The sequence below is a fragment of the Arachis hypogaea genome, chromosome 16 (assembly GCF_003086295.3).
Source record: "Arachis hypogaea cultivar Tifrunner chromosome 16, arahy.Tifrunner.gnm2.J5K5, whole genome shotgun sequence".
In the NCBI taxonomy this organism is placed as follows: Eukaryota; Viridiplantae; Streptophyta; class Magnoliopsida; order Fabales; family Fabaceae; genus Arachis; species Arachis hypogaea.
The window spans coordinates 80864418-80872343 of NC_092051.1; the positions used below are offsets into that span (position 1 = coordinate 80864418).

General features: G+C 36.7%; 1 non-coding gene across 1 annotated transcript; it reads right to left on the reverse strand.

The window, feature by feature from the left end:
- Positions 1 to 2418: 2418 nt before the first annotated feature.
- Positions 2419 to 2526, reverse strand: LOC112760251 (small nucleolar RNA R71). Its single transcript, XR_003180700.1, has one exon. It is a non-coding gene; the product is annotated as a small nucleolar RNA R71 (small nucleolar RNA).
- Between the last annotated feature and the right edge of the window lie 5400 nt (positions 2527 to 7926).

A 7926-nucleotide genomic window follows, 5' to 3' on the forward strand; every position in this document is an offset into this window, starting at 1 on the left:
AATAGATATAAGATCATGAACGTGCGTATTGAGTTTTTAGCGCCGTTACCAAGGAATGGAATGATCATGATTTCGCACACCAAGTTTTTGGCGCCGTTGCCGGGGATTGTTCGAGTTTGGACAACTGACGGTTCATCTTGTTGCTCAGATTAGGTAATTTTCTTTTTGTTTTATTTTCAAAAAAAAAAATTTTTTTCCCTTTGTTTTCGAAAATTATTTTAAAATTTTTAAGAGTGAATTCTAAAGTTTCAAAATGGTATGTTAAATCTTGGCTAGCTATCAAGCTTTAGACTAACCTGGTATGATTCCTGGAATCTTGATTGAGGACTTTGAATTCATTACTTCCTTTTTCCTATATGTTTTCGAAAAAAGTAAAATAAAATACAAAAAAAAAATATAAAATCATAAAAATAAAAAAATATTTTGTGTTTCTTGTTTGAGTCTTAAGTCAATTTTTAAGTTTGGTGTCAATTGCATTTTTTCTAAAAATTTATGCATTTTTCGAAAATTCATGCATTCATAGTGTTCTTCATGATCTTCAAGTTGTTCTTGGTAAGTCTTCTTGTTTGATCTTGATGTTTTCTTATTTTGTGTCTTTTGTTGTTTTTCATGTGCATCTTTGCATTCATAGTGACTAAGCATTAAAGATTTCTAAGTTTGGTGTCTTGCATGTTTTCTTTGCATAAAACAATTTTCAAAAATAAGTTCTTGGTGTTCATCTTGACATTAAAAGTGTTCTTGGTGTTCATCTTGAAACTCATAGTGTTCTTGCATGCATCATTTGTTTTGATCCAAAATTTTCATGCATTTAGTCTATTTGATGTTTTTCTCTTTCTTCATTAAAAATTCAAAAATCAAAAAAATTATCTTCCCCTTTTTTCTCTCATAAATTTTCGAAAATTTGAGTTGAATTTTTCAAAATTTTTAAAATCTAGTTGTTCCTTATGAGTCAAATCAAATTTGAAAATTTGAAAATTTTATCTTTTTCAAAACCTTTTTCAAAAATAAAATCCTTTTCATTTTTCTTATTTATTTTTGAAAATTTTAAAAATATTTTTCAAAAATCTTTTTCTTAATTCTATCTCATAATTTTTGAAAATATTACTAACAATTAATGTGATTCATTCAAAAATGTAAAGTTTGTTACTTGCCTAATAAGAAAGGTTCAATCTTTAAATTTTAAAATCAAATCTTTTTGTTTCTTGTTAGTCAAGTAATCAACTTTAATTTTCAAAATCAAATCTTTTTAAATTTCTTTTTCAAACCTTTTTCAAAATAATTTTCAATCATATCTTTTTTCAATTTCAATCATATCTTTTTCGAAATCAAATTTAAAATCTTTTCTAACTTCTTTTCTAACTTCCTATCTTTTCAAAATTTGACTTTTAAATCTTTTTCAATCAATCTTATCTTTTTGTTTCAATCACATCTTTTTCAAATTTCAATCTTATCTTTCCAAAATTTGATTTTCAAAATCTCTTAACCACTTAACTTTTTGTTTGATTCTTATCTTTTTCAAAACTACCCAACTAACTTTCTACCTTTAATTTTCGAAAATCCCTTCCCTCTTTTTCAAAATTCCTTTTTAATTAATTAATTGTTTTAATTTTAATTTAATTTCAATTTTTAATTTCGAAACTTAACTTTAAATTTTATTTTTATTTTAATTAATTTTTGAAATTCCCTCTCTCTCATCTCCTTCTATTTATTTATTCATCTACTAACACTTCTTTTCATCTCATATCTCTGCTCCTATCCTCACCCTTGTGTTTGGATTATCCATTCTTCTTCACTCTTATTCCCTTTCTTCTTTTACTAACAATAAGGAACCTCTTTACTATAATATAGAGGATTCCTCTTCTTTTCTTGTTCTCTTCTCTTTCATATGAGCAGGGACAAGGAAAAGGACATTCTTGTTGAAGCTGATCCAGAACCTGAAAGGACTCTGAAGAGAAAACTAAGAGAAGCTAAAATACAACAATCCAGAGACAACCTTACAGAAATTTTCGAAAAGGAAGAGGAGATGGCAGCCAAAAATAATAATAATGCAAGGAGGATGCTTGGTGATTATACTACACCTACTTCCAAGTTTGACGGAAGAAGCATCTCAATCCCCACCATTAGAGCAAATAATTTTGAGCTGAAACCTCAATTAGTTGCTCTAATGCAACAGAACTGCAAATTCCATGGACTTTCATCAGAAGATCCCTACCAGTTTTTAACTGAGTTCCTGCAGATCTGTGAGACTGTTAAGACTAATGGAGTAGATCCTGAAGTCTACAGGCTCATGCTTTTCCCTTTTGCTGTAAGAGACAGAGTTAGAACACGGTTGGACTCACAACCTAAAGATAGCCAAACTCTTGGGATAAGCTGGTCACGGCCTTCTTGGCTAAGTTCTTTCCTCCTTAAAAGCTGAGCAAGCTTAGAGTGGATGTTCAGACCTTCAAGCAAAAAGATGGTGAATCCCTCTATGAAGCTTGGGAAAGATACAAGCAGATGACCAAAAGGTGTCCTCCTGATATGCTTTCAGAATGGACCATTCTGGAAATATTCTATTATGGTCTGTCTGAGTTCTCTGAGATGTCACTGGACCATTCTGCAGGTAGATCCATTCACCTAAAGAAAATGCTTGCAGAAGCTCAAGAACTTATTGACATGGTTGCAAATAATCAATTCATGTATACTTCTGAGAGAAATTCCATGAATAATTGGACGCCTCAGAAGAAGGGAGTTCTTGAGATTGATACTCTGAATGCCATATTGGCTCAGAACAAAATGTTGACTCAGCAAGTCAACATGATTTCCCAGAGTCTGAATGGAATGCAAGCTACATCCAACAGTACTCAAGAGGCATCTTCTGAAGAAGAAGCTTATGATCCTGATAACCCTGCAATAGCAGAGGTAAATTACATGGGTGAACCTTATGGAAACACTTATAACCCCTCATGGAGAAATCACCCAAATTTCTCATGGAAGGATCAACAAAAGCCTCAACAAGGCTTTACTAATGGTGAAAGAAACAGGTTTAACAATAGTAAACCTTTTCCATCATCCACTCAGCAACAGACAGAGAATTCTGAGCAGAATCCATCTAGCTTAGCAAATTTAGTCTCTGATTTATCTAAGGCCACTCTGAGTTTCATGAATGAAAAAAAGGTCATCCATTAGAAATTTGGAGGCACAAGTGGGCCAGTTGAGTAAGAAGATCACTGAAACCCTTCCTAGTACTCTCCCAAGCAATACAGAAGAGAATCCAAAGAGAGAGTGCAAGGCCATTGATATAACCATCATGGCCGAACCTACAGGGGAGGAAAAGGACGTGAATCCCAATGAGGAAGATCTCCTGGGACGTCCAGTGACCAACAAGGAGTTTCCCTTTGAGGAACCAAAGGAATCTAAGGCTCATCTAGAGACCATAGAGATTTCATTGAACCTTCTTATGCCCTTCATGAGCTCTGATGAGTATTCTTCTTCTGAAGAGAATGAGGATGTTACTGAAGAGCAAGTTGCCAAGTACCTTGGTGCAATCATGAAGCTGAATGCCAAATTATTTGGTAATGAGACTTGGGAAGATGAACCTCCCTTGCTCATCAATGAACTGAGTGATCTGGATCATAGGCACCATGACCTGGAAAGTTCTTAATACCTTGTACCATAGGCACCATGACCTTTGAGAAGGCTCTATGTGACCTTGGGTTAGGGATAAACCTCATGCCACTCTCTGTAATGGAGAAACTGGGAATCCTTGAGGTACAGGCTGCCAATTTCTCATTAGAGATGGCAGACAAATCTAAGAAAATGGCTTATGGACTAGTAGAGGACGTGTTAGTAAAGGTTGAAGGCCTTTACATCCCTGCTGATTTCATAATCCTAGACACTGTGAAGGATGAGGACGAATCCATCATCCTTGGAAGACCCTTCCTAGCCACAACAAAAGCTGTGATTGATATGGACAGAGGAGAATTGATCCTTCAACTTAATGAAGACAATCTTGTATTTAAAACTCAAGAATCTCCTTCTGTAACCATGGAGAGGAAGTATGAAAAGCTTCTCTCAGTACAGAATCAACTAAAGCCCCTATAGTCAAACTCTAAGTTTGGTGTTGAGAGTCTATAAAATTGACCTGATCACCTGTGTGGCTCCATGAGAGCCCACTGTCAAGCTATTGACATTAAAGAAGCGCTTGTTGGGAGGCAACCCAATTTTTATTTATCTAATTTTATTTTTATTTTCATTATTCTTTCATGTTTTATTAGGTTCATGATCATGTGGAGTCACAAAATAAATACAAAAATTAAAAACAGAATTAAAAATAGCAGAAGAAAAATCACACCCTGGAGGAAGGACTTACTAGCGTTTAAACGCCAGTAAGGAGCATCTGGCTGGCGTTCAACGCCAGAACAGAGCATGGATCTGGCGTTGAACGCCAGAAACAAGCAACATCCTGGCGTTTAAACGCCAGGAATACACCCTGAGAAGAGCTGGCGCTGAACGCCAGAAACAAGCATGAAGCTGGCGTTCAACGCTAGAAACATGCTGCACATGGGCGTTGAACGCCCAGAACAAGCATCACTTCGGCGTTTAAACGCTAGAAATGCATGCAAAGGCATTTTACATGCCTAATTAGTGCATGGATGTAAATCCTTGACACCTCAGGATCTGTGGACCCCACAGGATCCCCACATACCTCCACTCACCTTTCCTCCTCATAATCCTATATCACCCTTTCCCAAGAACCCTTCACCAATCACCTCAATCTCTCTTCCCCATCACCTCTTCACCACTCACATCCGTTTCTTCTTCTTCTCATCCTTTCTTTCTTCTTTTGCTCGAGGACGAGCAAATATTTTAAGTTTGGTGTGGAAAAAGCATTGCTTTTTTTCCATAACCACTAATGCCTCAGGGGATGCACTTTCCTCAACAGAATTTTTGGGAGCAAATCAACACCTCCCTAGGAGAATTAAGTTCCAACATGGGACAACTAAGGGTGGAACATCAAGTGCACTCCATCATCCTCCATGAAATTAGAGAAGATCAAAAAGCAATGAGGGAGGAGCAACAAAGACAAGGAAGAGACATAGAAGAGCTCAAGGACATCATTGGTCCCTCAAGAAGAAAACGCCACCATCACTAAGGTGGACTCATTCCTTGTTCTTAAATTTTCTGTTTTTCATTTTTATGTTAAATGTTTATCTATATTTGTGTCTTATTACATGATCATTAGTATCTAAGTGTCTATGCCTTAAAGTAGTGAATATGAATCCATCACCTCTCTTAAATGAAAAATGTTTTAAAAATAAAAGAACAAGAAGTACATGGTTTCGAATTCATCCTTGAAACTAGTTTAATTATTTTGATGTGGTGACAATACTTTTTGCTTTCTGAATGAATGCTTGAACAATGCATATGCCTTTTGAATTTGATGTTTAAGAATGTTAAATATGTTGGCTCTTGAAAGAATGATGACAAGGAGACATGTTATTTGATAATCTGAAAAATCATAAAAATGATTCTTGAAGCAAGAAAAAGCAGTTAATACAAAAGCTTGCAGAAAAAAAATAGAAAAAAAATATAACGAAAAAAAAGCAAGCAGAAAAAGCCAAAAGCCCTTAAAACCAAAAGGCAAGGGTAATAAAAAGGATCCAAGGCTTTGAGCATCAGTGGATAGGAGGGCCTAAAGGAATAAAATCCTGGCCTAAGCGGCTAAACCAAGCTGTCCCTAACCATGTGCTTGTGGCGTGAAGGTGTCAAGTGAAAACTTGAGACTGAGTGGCTAAAGTCAAGGTCCAAAGCAAAAGCAGAGTGTGCTTAAGAACCCTGGACACCTCTAATTGGGGACTTTAGCAAAGCTGAGTCACAATCTGAAAAGGTTTACCTAGTTATGTGTCTGTGGCATTTATGTATCCGGTGGTAATACTGGAAAACAAAGTGCTTAGGGCCACGGCCAAGACACATAAAGTAGCTGTGTTCAAGAATCAACATACTGAACTAGGAGAATCAATAACACTATCTGAACTCTGAGTTCCTATGGATGCCAATCATTTTGAACTTCAATGGATAAAGTGAGATGCCAAAACTATTCAAGAGGCAAAAAGCTACAAGTCCCGCTCATCTGATTGGAGCTATGTTTCATTGATAGTTTGGAATTTATAGTATATTATCTTCTTTTTATCCTATTTAATTTTCAGTTGCTTGGGGACAAGCAACAATTTAAGTTTGGTGTTGTGATGAGCGGATAATTTATACGCTTTTTGGCATTATTTTTACATAGTTTTCAGCATGATTTAGTTAGTTTTTAGTATATTTTTATTAGTTTTTAATTAAAAATCACATTTCTGGACTTTACTATCAGTTTGTGTGTTTTTCTGTGATTTCAAGTATTTTCTGGCTGAAATTGAGGGACCTGAGCAAAAATTAGATTCAGAGGTTGAAGAAGGACTGCAGATGCTGTTGGATTTTGACCTCCCTGCACTCAAAGTGGATTTTCTGGATCTACAGAACTCCAAATGGCGTGCTTCCAATTGCATTGGAAAGTAGACATCCAGGGCTTTCCAGAAGTATATAATAGTCTATACTTTTTCCGAGTTTAGATGACGCAAACGGGTGTTGAACGCCAGTTCTATGTTGCAGTCTGGCGTTCAGCGCCAGAAACAAGTTGCAAAGTGGAGTTCAACGCCAGAAACAGGTTACAAACTGGCGTTCAACTCCAAGAATGACCTCTCTACGTGTAAACTTCAAGCTCAGCCAAAGCACACACCAAGTGGGCCCCGGAAGTGGATTTCTACATCATTTACTTATTTCTGTAAACCCTAGTAACTAGTTTAGTATAAATAGGACTTTTTACTATTGTATTTACATCTTCGGATCATCTTCGGAACATCTTTGGATTATCTTTTGATCCTTTGATCACGTTTTGAGGGCTGGCCATTCGGCCATGCCTGAACCTTATCACTTATGTATTTTCAACGGTAGAGTTTCTACACTCCATAGATTAAGGTGTGGAGCTCTGCTGTTCCTCATGAATTAATACAAAGTACTACTGTTTTTCTATTCAATTCAACTTATTCCACTTCTAAGATATCCATTCGCACCCAAGAACATGATGAATGTGATGATTATGTGACGCTCATCATCATTCTCACCTATGAACGCGTGCCTGACAAACACTTCCGTTTTACATGCAAACAAGCTAGAATGAATATCTCTTAGATATCTAATACAGAGGACCGAGTTCGAGATATTAGAGTCTTCGTGGTATAAGTTAGAACCCATGGATGGCCATTCCTGAGATCCAGAAAGTCTAAACCTTGTCTGTGGTATTCCGAGTAGGATCCAGGAAGGGATGGCTGTGACGAACTTCAAACTCGCGAGTACTGGGCGTAGTGACAGACGAAAAAGGAGGGTGAATCCTATTCCAGTATGATCGAGAACCTCCAGATGATTAGCCATGCAGTGACAGCGCATCGGACCATTTTCACAGAGAGGATGGGAAGTAGCCATTGACAACGGTGATGCCCTACATACAGCTTGCCATGGAAAGGAGTAGGAAGGATTGGATGAAGACAGCAGGAAAGCAGAGGTTCAGAGGGAAGAAAGCATCTCTATACGCTTATCTGAAATTCTCACCAATGAATTACATAAGTACCACTATCCTATTTTATATTTTATTTATTTTCATCCACTATAATTTCTTAATACAATTTAATCCGCCTGACTGAGATTTACAAGGTGACGATAGCTTGCTTCAAGCCGACAATCTCCGTGGGATCGACCCTTACTCATGTAAGGTTTATTACTTGGACGACCCAGTGCACTTGCTGGCTAGTTGTACGAAGTTGTGAAACAAATATAAGATCATGAACGTGCGTATTGAGTTTTTAGCGCCGTTACCAAGGAATGGAATGATCACGATTTCGCACACCAAGG